The sequence below is a fragment of the Dendrobium catenatum genome, unplaced genomic scaffold (assembly GCF_001605985.2).
Source record: "Dendrobium catenatum unplaced genomic scaffold, ASM160598v2 fragScaff_scaffold_784, whole genome shotgun sequence".
NCBI lineage: Eukaryota > Viridiplantae > Streptophyta > Magnoliopsida > Asparagales > Orchidaceae > Dendrobium > Dendrobium catenatum.
In genome coordinates this window covers 3359-15525 of record NW_021319246.1, presented here as the reverse complement: position 1 = coordinate 15525, position 12167 = coordinate 3359, and positions in this window count along the sequence as shown.

Sequence of the window (12167 nt, the reverse complement as noted above, 5' to 3'; positions counted from 1 at the left end):
TTTTTTTTTTTTTTTCCTTTTTCAATTTTGATTATTGGTTTCAGCATCGAAGTGCTTTACAGGGTTGAGCAAGGCTATCATTTTTATTTGGCTTTTGTATTCTATGACTCTATTCACATTTCTACCGTTGATCAAGATGAGAAACATCATACAAGAAGGCACTTCCGCATCTTCTTTTAAAGATCACATGCAGAGCTTGAGGAGGTGGAAATTGAGATCCTATGCCTACTTGGGGAATCTCACTTGACAAGCTTACTACAAGTTAACACTCCCACTCCTGTGAACCATCTCCCCATCAACCCATGGCATGTTGAGGGGTGCATCCGAAGAATACCAATATCACAGTATCTTATTGTCATATATTAAGATACAACCACCCTCCCTATTATAATTATGGGGCAATGACCACCTAGACTCAATGTATTCACCTCCAATTAACCAGATGATTCATAACTCATCAACTTTCATTGGACAAGCATAAAGCATCCCCACTTTGTAATGAGGGCCTTCCATGTGATTTTCTTTGGGATGAGCTGTGACGCCTTGCATGTGAAGAGTTATCCTGGTGGGCATAATGTGGTGACCATATCATTGGTGATAGCGATGGCAGGATAAGGACCTCCTATCCCCTCTAATTGCACTTTTGATGTGTCCTTCAAACATTTCCTTTGTCTTCTGATAACTCATTGATGACTAGAAGCCAATCCTAAGAGGATCAAAGCAATCCAAGTCATTACTCCTCCAGACAATATTAAAGCATTCTAATGACGAAACAACTATGAACAAGAATATGGATACGATGACATAGACATGGCATGACGCAAATGCCACATACACAAATTCTCCTTTGTGTATTATTAATATAAAATATGTAATTAAAACACATAACAATAATGTTTATATTAAAAGCAACACACAATGAAGTATAATTATATACTTCACATAAAAAGCTTAACAATGAGAAAAGCTAATAAGCTTTGTTAATTATAATTAAATTTAAAATTTTAGTACTTGTAGCAATTATCATATGCCAATATCACAAACATCAACATTTATTAATCATTGTCACATATTTTACCAATATCAATATTATCACATATTTTGCTAATATCAATATTGTCTATAACATCACTTTTTAGACTATAACTACTGCAAGTTAGTAAAAAAAAAATTGTCTATAACACCAATACCCTCTTTAAGATAATTGGACAAAATATGACTTTATGAATATATTAATGATGTTACAATAATTGGACCTAAGAAACTCAATACTGCTTTGACTAGAAGAGTACAAAAAAAAATTCAAGAAACCTAAAAAATTAAATTAGGGTTAAAGAAATAAAACTATAGTTTAGTGCCATTAGCATTTAGGCTTATTGCCTGGTTGAATGATAGATATAAGGAGCAAGATGCTACGACTAGGAACCAATCAACCATTGAGGATTGTGGTAGTAGTAGGATTTTTTATTTATTTATTTTTTAATGGTAGCGGTAGGATTGATTGTGAAGGAAAAGGGATATTATGGTTGTGAGTAGAACGCTGCTACAAAGAAATGAGAAGAAATGTAATGGGTAGGAGCCAAGCTAATTGTGTGAGAATCAAATTAGGGTAAAAAAGAAACTTGAAACATGCCCCCTTGAGTCATGCCCGACTTTAGTTTTGGCTTGAAATGCCTTTGACACAATTTTGAGCATATTAGATGTGTGTCGGGGTGTTTTGTTGTTCCTATTCAACAGAAAGACGAAAAGTAATTTTGAAATGTTCATGCTTCATATCTAAATAGGGGAATAACTGCTTCTCCATTCTATTTTGCTATTGTAGGAGACAAATATTTATAATTCTTTAAGATCCTTAAATGAGCTCACCATACTAGATTTCAAGGGAGTAAGGAATGTCAAATTGCCTTTGCTAGTTGAGCATATATTTGGTTCTCCAACATTTTTTTCTAACTTATGTTTGGCAAAACTCTATATTGTCGGCCTTCCCTTCTTAGCCCTCTATTTTGTCTTGGCCAAAGAAGATAATGGCTCTTAAAGGCCTTTATAACTCTTTGAAAAGATCTTTAGAAACATCCTAGTTTATTTGATTATCAACTATATGGTCCAGGTATATTGCCTTGCTACCAAAAAGTTATGCCTTTATCTCAATGCTGATTTTGTCGGACTTCACACAACTCCTGCTACTAAGTTTGGACAAGTATTCAATTGGCTTGAGGGAATTTGATATCCATTTTCTTTCTCGTCTTAACATCAAATCACATGTTCTTACATAATTTATCCAATAATGCACCTTCTAGTCAACCCCAACCCTTCAACTTTAAAGTTCAATCACCATAATACGTTCTTTATATTGGTGGTAGTGGTAGATTCTTGCTTAGTTATTCATTAGGCATCGCCTTAGAATTTGAGTTTTATTTGAATTTCAATGCCACCAATTATGTTGTTGAGTACGAGAAAATCATAGTTGGCCTCGAACTAACAAGTAGTTATGGAGTCTTAAACCTCTCAATTCATATTGCTCTTGCTTGTTACCTTATGAATTTAAAGTGGCTTCAATGGTCAAAATCAATAGCTAATGTAATTTTTGGATTTGGTGAAAGCACTTGCTGAACAAGCTCGAAACCTTCCAAATAATGTACAACCTTAAAGAGCAAAAACTTTAGTTGATGCTCTCTCCACGTTTGCCACGTGACTTGCAAGTGCTCAGTATAAAGGGACTCATTGAGGGCATCCAATATCTGATTATCCATCATGGGAATAAACACCCTTGATACTACTTGAGCACCTTCATGAATAGATCGATTGTTTCCTTACATGAGATATTGTAATACTTGACGATTAATCCACTATTTAGCTTTGCAGAAATAGAACAAATTTTTCTCTAATCAATGACGTTCTATCAAAAAAGGACTTCTTAGAACCCTATCTGTAGGGCATGCCTCCATCAGACATGAGCACACCTTTTATAAAGTTAAATTTGGAAGAAGCAATGAATATTTGGGCTTGCATTCAAACTTTTTAGGTAAGGATTCGACTAAATCACATTGAAATAAGATTCAATTAACAACAACAAGAATGTTTTGGATCAAACCTCATCTTCTTTCTTGATGGGGAAGAACCATTACCTTGAGTTACAAGTTCAACAAGCACATTCCGAAAAACCAATGATTGTTTTATTTTCCTCAAAAGATGTGTTGTGAGCTTCTCTGCATCTAAAGAGAGACCTATTGATGCAGGAAAGATAAGGAAGCACCTCATTAGATCAATTTCAGAGCTCCATTATAATGAGTTGTGAGCTCCTAAGATGCATTATGACATTAATGCTTAATTTTCATGATTGGAATAATCCATCTTGACTTCTTCCCTATTGTTTTTGCATTTTTCCAGACTAAATTGATTAAGTGATGCTATAATCTTGAATTGTTGGGGAAGAAGAGCACAAGAAGCAATAGAAAACTCACTCTAAAGTAGTCGGATAACCACCTCACCATCATTACATGATGGATATCACTCTCAACCTTACCAAAGGAAGAGATAGAAAACCTGCCACAAAGCTAAATTTGAAATAAAAGAGAGTTATCTCAAATGTATTTAAAAATGTAGTGCTTTGCAACATATAATTCCATGGCTCTTTATTGGATTTAGTTCATGAAGAATTTTAAGAGCCATAAGAATAGTAAAAGATAGTGAATTATATAAAGAATTATAATTAAATAAAGCACACTTAATTACACGTGTTTCCTTTGCCTCTTCATTTTTCATCTCCCTTTATTAAGAGTTTTCAAGGAGAATATATATATATATATATATATATGTACATTCGTTCTCTCCTTTTTCATAATTATAATAATTTTAACACAAACACAAACATAAAGGAAATAACATAATCATATAAAATAAATATGAAAATAATAGGATTATGTGAGGATTACATGAAAATGCAAGACAATATAATGATATTTCAATCATACAACACTTGTGGAGGAGCTCATGCATTAACCACACCAATATCTTCCATTCTCCGTTGTCTTTCACTAATTTTTCATTATTGTGCTGTATGACATATAGAGAGCCAATATGCTTTTTCATGGAGATGATGAGCCAAGACATCACTAATCCATTGTGTTAGTATCCCAAATTGTATAGAAAGGGTCTGTTGGATCAAGGTTCATTATGGTAACGTGAATATATCAAATTTTCCTCAAATGTACAACCATTTGGATCAAGTGAGGCTTGGTGAGGGCATGCCTGTAGTTGTTACCCATCTCCCTCTGGTGAAGTAATAATCTGGCTTTGATTCCATTTAAGAAAAAAGATGAGAACTTTAGGAAGAAATCTATTACACTTTACTACAAATTCTGTCAGTCAGTCAGAGTTTTATTACATGAGGGCAACCATCAACTTATTAATAGCTCCTAAAAGTAGTTTATGTGCCGCAGGAAGAAACCTTTCCTTTCTGGGTTTTCAAGAGGGAGAGAGGCAGTTTTTGAAGATCTGAACCCATTTTCTTTTCATATCTTTCGACTATGTTCACAAATTTGAATGACTAACATTTAAAATAACTAACGGATAACTAAAGTTACTTTTCATATTGCCAATGACTTTTAAGTAAATTCTAGCATTCAAAGTTTTAGATATAAGACGAAATATGTAGGATGGAAATGGGCTCTAGCCACACAAAAATTAAGAAAATTCAATAGGGATAGTAAATCTGCTCCTTGGTAGACACATTCCTTCCCCCATATTTGGCGGAGCTCAAAAGAAGATGGTATCACTTTGGGGACTCCCAAGTGATAACTACCGCCTCTAACTCCTCCATCTGCTTATTCCAAAGTGTAGAAGCTCGGGATGTTGTCCTTGCTAGAGACCTTGGTTTATTGTAGGCAACATCATTGGGATGGATAAATGGTCTCCAAACTCCACCCCAAATTCACTTCATGGCCTCCACTCGCCGGTTTGGGATACTTCTAATCTCACCCGCCTCACCAACATGATTGGGGACCGCTCTGGATGATGCTCATACTAGTACTTGGGGCGATCCTCCTATGCCCGACTTTGTGTGCGAATCAATCTCTCTCAGAGGCTTCTACCTTGGGTTTGGATCAATGGTTTGCACAGCCGTTTCTTTCAATGCATCAAGTATGAAGGCCTCTCCAACTTCTGCTTCTCCTGCGGGCTCCTTGGACATACTACCCAAAGCTGCCCCAGTTCGGCTCCTCACCGCGCGGCTCCGCACCATACAACACCCTCCTATCCTCCCAAGCAGCCGACCACTCAAGACCAAGGTGCGGACTCCTCAGATCCTCCTTCCCCTCCCGAGGACGGTGCTTCCACACAGGCCAACCATTGCAAGCAGCATGCTGAGCTTGATGGTGCCAAGGAGGGTGAATTTGGAGCTTGGAATCTTGTCACGAGAAGAAGGAGAGGTAACCGCAAGCCCATACCGAAATCTCAAGCCACACTTCCACAGGAGCAGCCCACTAATACCATCCGCCAAGTTAAGAATAAACCTCAGGTTGTCTTCACTGCTGAAAGGACGCTTCAATCCGACGATTCCTCCACCAAAACAGTCAACCTATCCAAACGACAACATAAGGTTTCCAAAGCCTTCTTGGAAAAGCTGTTGCTGCAGCTGGGTCTGATCGTCAACATGCCCAGGAAGAGGAAGAAGCAGCTTCACGATGACATTGGCGGGGACTTTGTCCCCTTTGGTGAGCAATGAGATCTCTCCTTGTTTCTTTCCCTAAGGATCCCACCTTAATCATCCTTCTGTTGGAGCTTTGGGATACCGCTCAGCCTTCAAGCTATTCTCTTTCGGTATCTCCCCCCTCCGGAGTAGTTCTTTGATTACCTTTATGGCAAGTGCTTGGGAGCCCCTTCGGTTCTCTCTTGTTTTTGTGTTTTTTACTTCTTGCTTCTTTTATGTTTGGGTTGTTATAGACCACAGTTTTGCTCTTCCCACTTTTGATGTTTTTTGTTTTGTTTTGGGAAGTCTCAGTTCCATATTACTGATGTACTCCTTTTGTATCTCTCTCTCTTTTATTAATGAAAATAAAAAAGAAAAAAAGGGATAGTCAATCCAATTCGTCATTATGAAAACGGAACTGCTGTTATAAAATGGCTTGTGATGTACATTCTCAAATTGGTTACTAAAGTTGAATGTACGCTTCATGTTGTGTTTTTTTCGGTCTAGATAACCTTTTCTTGCGTAACTTTATTTTCTAACCCATTGCAGATCGTGACTTTGGAGGATGTTGTTGAAGAAATTGTTGGTGAAATTTTTGATGAAAATGATTCTAAGGTGAAAAACATAGCTCCGAAGTTTGCTGATGAACATTTTCTTGCATTTGTTTCATTTCTTTCATTTGACGATTTCATTGTTCTTGTAGATCTTTCTGATAGCTTACTTCTATTTTGTATCATGCAAGTAATGTTACTCAAATTCCTATAGTTTTTGTGCAAACTATTTAGTTTTTGCGTTTCTATTGTAAAGCGGATTTTGCAAATTCAAAAATACTTACTATTGAATCATGATAAATTAATCTGCAGTTGCTAGTAAAAGTGACCCCTGCTTGCTAGTTAAATCATCATGGAAAAAGTTATTAATGTCAGCCATGCGCATGGTGTTCGATCACTTCTTCGCTATGAGGTAGACTTTAGGTTAGCCTCCTGATAGTCTGCCTCTTAGTTTGCCTTTTGAAAGGCGTCCTTAAGTTCAACCTCAAATGTTGGTCTCTTGAAGATTACAGACATATTTAGCCTTCTAAATGTTGCCCATATAGGTTGGTAATGAAGTAAAAAACAGTGGATATAGCCCTAGATCACCTTATTTTCATATATTAAGGTTTGATCACCTTCTCTTTTTTCTGCACTTGAGATAAGTAAGTAGTGATCGCTATATATAGAGTGCCGAGAGAAAAAAGAGAATTTTATTGGTCTATATCTATAGTGCCTTTCAAATGTCATTGGATGCCCTTCTACAGTCACTAAATTTTATTGTTCTATTAGAAGAGTTTATTTATTTTTTGGATTTATGAGTTTTCTATGCCATTTATGAAGCACATGATATAAAATTTAAGGCATTATACAGGAGGAGATCCAGAAGAAGACGGGTTATATTGTAATGCAGGAGGATGGAACATTTGATGTTGATGCCAATACATCAATTGATCAGCTTTCTGAGGAATTGAATGTGAAAATACCAGAGGTCTGTATTTATTTATTTTGGTGATTAATTTTGTGTCTTTCACCTTTTGTCTCGTTCATCTGCATCACTAACCTTATACAAGTATTTGGGTTCTTTTATCTCATTCTATTTTATAAATCTAGTACTAATCAACTTGACATTGTTTTTTTATGAGAGGTTCTCATCTTCCACTATTTTTTTTTTTTGTAAAATTACCTCATTGCACGCTAATCATGCAACTAGGATCGGCTAATGTGTTTCTAGCAAAGGTAGTACTTTATATCTTTTACAGAAGAAGAATGTATCAGTCTTTTCCTTAAAAACATAAGCTTTTTCCTGACTGCGTTGCTACAAAGTTGTCTTAACACAGAGGAAAACAACTGGGTTATTTGATCATATTCATCGAGTTATTTGATCATATTCATTGAATAGCAAAAGATACCGTCTTTGCCGAATGGAGAAAAAATAAATGTGAACGGAAAAGAAAGGTAAGATGGTAAGAATTTGGATCTTCTAAGGCTATTGCGAGTTGAATTGTCTTTCCTGACTTCAAATTGTCTTTCCGAACACTGTTCAAAGAATGATAGTTATGGTTGACTTTGACACACTATCTGCCTAGGGCATCTAAACGGTACTCATCTTAATGTGTGCTCTAAAAATTAGCGCCCCGACATCTCTGCGGACCTCTTTCTTTTTTCTTTTTTTTTTTTGTTTCGGGTCATCGAGGAGAGTTTTAACGAGTAAGTTTTAAGACAAATTTTCAAAAGACATTGGGTTTTAGATAAGACACTACCCAGAGATTTCGCTCGTATAATAGCAGCATGATTTATGTATTTGAAATTTTGATATTTAAAATTAAAAATTCACCACCCTATACTTAAAGTGGATGGTGGGGGGGGGGGAATAATGACGAGCCTGATTAAAATCCCATAGTTCTATCGTCCTGAGCCATCATGGTCCCTAGTCTACTTAGTTAGAGGAGGTAGTCGACCCAACCTGACAGAAGAATCCTTTTCGGCAACCATGTGTTGCTTCATCCAAGAGTACCTTGTAGACCTCGGGTGAATATCCGTCTAAGGGGACAAATTTGAGTCCACCTTAGCTAATATAGGGCTTTGTACCCTATCGATTATATCCTATTAATAAATTACGCAAGGATTTGTTGTCGTTGGGAAACATACGAGTTTTGATTATTACCGTAATTTAATGGTGCCATACTACCATTGGCGTTAAAACCACCCGATCAGAGGGTCCCAGTTATAATACCTATGGTGTTGTTTAGTGGCGAAACCATCAGTGTGGTGTCATTTGGCGGCGAAACCACAGGTTAGAGGACACGTGTCACGTTCTTGCTAGCAAGAGACTGATTAAGAATGAATCCTAGTGATATTCTCGACCAGACGTTAATTCTTTGTGAATTGAAGTGATTTTTAATTTGTATATCCTGACAAACTTTTACGAAGGGTGGATGGATATTTTGCTTTAAGTATTTGATAAATAATTTTAATTTTAAATATCTTAGATTATGATATTGTTGGAATTTTAATTTTTTTGGGCATTTGGGAGGTATTTTAATGTTTGTGGCCCTCTCTAATTGAGATTTTATGTTCGCACGACTATCATCTAGATTTTTATGGACAATTTCATTTTTGTTAATTGAGCCTTGTCGATTCTATCTACTTGTTGGCAGAGGATCATATTTGAATTTAAATTCATTTCTTTAACCCGCGCAACATCTTCAAACGTCACGTGTACCTACGACACACTCGTCAGGACCCATGCGGATATATATTTTTGCTTGCAGATTGCATAATGTGTTTTTATAATGATTGTATGCATGCATTATAATGGGTGTGTATGATTAATGTGCATATTAGCACATACACCTATATTCCCACTTATATGCTAATGTGCTTATGTGTGTATTAATGTATTTGCATGCATGTATATATTTTGGCACATGCATTTGCATTTTTGCATGAAATGCTTGATATGCAATATAGTGGTCTGACACATTAACATAGTGCATATTACATTTGCATAACATGCATGTATAATGTATCTACACCATTTATTTGTTCGCATGATAATTTGGTGCTCGCATGTAGTGCATAATGTATTTGCATGCCACCAAGGTACGCTGTTGTTGCTCAATACATTTCACATACTGAATAGTGTGCCTGCGTAATGCATTTTGTATGTTGCAATGTGTATGTGCACAATACATCCTGCAAATTGAATGAAACATTTGTTATGATGCATTTTGTATGTTGTGACTTTATGCATATGCAATATGTTGGCATGTAAATGTGATGCACTGTTATAGCATAATGCTTCTTGCGATGCTTGACATGTTTGCATGAATTATTATGCATGCTATAATGCATGCACGAGGACATTTTAGAATATTTGATAATAATCAGCTATGCGAATGATTATCATTTTAGTGTGCGCATCATTATATTTTGAAGCTCGTAGACGTCTTATGTCTGCTTGTACGAGTGTTGCAGATCCGGTGGAGTTGTTTAACATTGTGCTAGGTTTCATTTGTCGTGCATCGGTAGTGCAGTTTAACTTATTTTGCCTTTTGCATATTGTCATTTTCTTCAGTACTCAACTTGTAGAAGTGCACTTCTGTTTGTAAATGAGCTGTACGACGCATCAAGAGCCTTCCATCTATTGCTTGCAAGCGAGCTGATTATCCTTTGTGATAGCCTGTCGTCGCAAATTTGTTGTCTCAAATTATTAGTGGCACGCAATTTTTACTACTGATTATATGCTTTTGCGTACATGTAAATCGTAGTATTTCACCCAGAATAGCCATGAGATACCTCATTGTTCTGATGCAAGCTCCATCTTCTTGTCCTTCGAGAAATTAGATCCACGAATCATCTAACATTTGCTTAGTTCATACGAGGACGTTCAAATTACATGAGGTCGTTTTGTGATAGAAGAGATATCATAGTATGATGAGACCAAAGGCTTGGCTGATGTGTTATTAGATTTCTTCATCTCCACTTTGTCACATGGTAGTCTCCCTGAAGCATGAATAGGACCAAACACATCACAGTTTTCAGTATCCCAATGATATTATAGTATTTGATATGCATATGGGACATGAAAGTTTCTCATGTAATCCTTAACATGACAATCAAGAGCAGCTCCCTTCAACCCACAACCGAAATATTTAATGATGCACATGTAGGACATTAGGTTGTGAAGCTTGATCTCCTGATATTTTTCCTTCATCCCACGACATTTCTTCCGAAGCCTCAATATTTATGTTAAGATGACAGAATATGCAAGTCTGAATGGTACTTCCATCCAAATCAGCTTTTGTGTCCCCTCCCATCGAGATGTCTTTTCAAGTGATCTTTCTCTGTCTATAGAATCATTCAATCTTGCATGCTTAGTGCTACAGTTAGGACCTTCCTCTGGTAATATATCGGCGGGCTTTCTCCTTCTCATTACACTGAGTTGCCTTTCTTTATCCCAACTGTCACTATCAGAACCTCAAACTTATCGATTTGGAGGACTTAGTAGTACTTGATCAACAAAACCTTTGAGTCCAATGTAAATATGAGAGCGCTTCTTTCTCAGCGTGGTTGTTAATTGCAAATGTTTTCCACAACAATTCGTAGGCGCATGCATCCGCTGTAGTCTTCTTGTATTTGCTGCGATCTTCAGCTCCTGCTTGTAATTATCACATTGCATACTTATCTATGTTCATAGAGGACTCAATATTCCAGCAGAATATATGTTATCATCGCTTCTTGTGGGTGTTTGCAAGAGGCCATGTTGTTTGCAAGTGAGTTGGTGCATTCATCGCACATTGATTTTCAACGTCTCCAGGGGATTATCGCTTATATTTGCAAACTAGCTGATGTTGGTTGAAGGGATGCTAAAGCGCTCGTTGCGTATCAATGTGAGCGGCCGGGTGAGTTGTGCTTATCACTGATTTTCCTATGCATGTTGATTGGCGAGCTGCTACATTCACTTCTACCTCTTTCAGTGTTTGTGGGAACTATTGCGCGCATACCGTTTGCAGATAGGTTTAGTGTGTTCATTTTCACACCGTTGTTGACTCTTGATCAAGCTACATTCACCTCCAACCTCTTCATGTATGTTGGTTAGCAAGTTGTTATATTTATTGCACATTAGTTTTCCAATATTTGTATGAGATTGATACATTTGACTGTATGTTATTAGTGTTGACTATAGGGGAACCACACTTCATCTCGAGCTTAAGGCTTCTTTAGTGGGTTAGCACATTCATTAAAAATCCCCCCCTTTGTAGTGTCTACAAGTTACTAACTTTCACTTGCAACTTGGTTAGTTGAATGCTTAAATTTTACTACTTATCATTTGTATGCACTGTGAGCTTGTTCACTACGAGCCATTGCTTGAATATTTGTATTTGATTTTTATTATTTTACAAGTTGCAATTTTATTTTAATTATCAGGCTCGGTTTCCTGCTGTTCGGTTCATGTTATATTGCCTACATTTCATTCAAGTCCCTGTATTGTTGTTCAAGTCAGGTCCTCTGTTCGCCAAAAATTTCGAAAGCAAACCGATGTCTCCCCTGTTTAGGGGAATTTTGGGGAGTTGGGCCTTCCCATCATGCTAAGAAAAGTGTGTATGGGTCTTCGAGGTATCTGTTTGAAATGCACAATTTTTCCCCGCAGGCATTAAAGCTCGTACACGGGTACTTAAAATTGTCCCTGCCACGTTAAGAAAACATGTACCAGGTTCCCTCCTACCACACTAAGAAAAGTGTGTATAGGTGATTTTCCGGCGCGTTACAAGCGCCGATGATAGAATTTTGAGTTTTAGGGATTATAGCTTGGCGAGGGTACGTCGACGGTGCCATCGGCGTCGAGGGCGACGTCGATGCACGAGGATCGAAACATACAAAAAAAGTTCTCATTTTTCTTCACCTCATTTTTTTTCTTCTGTTTTTATAATAATAACGATAGTAAT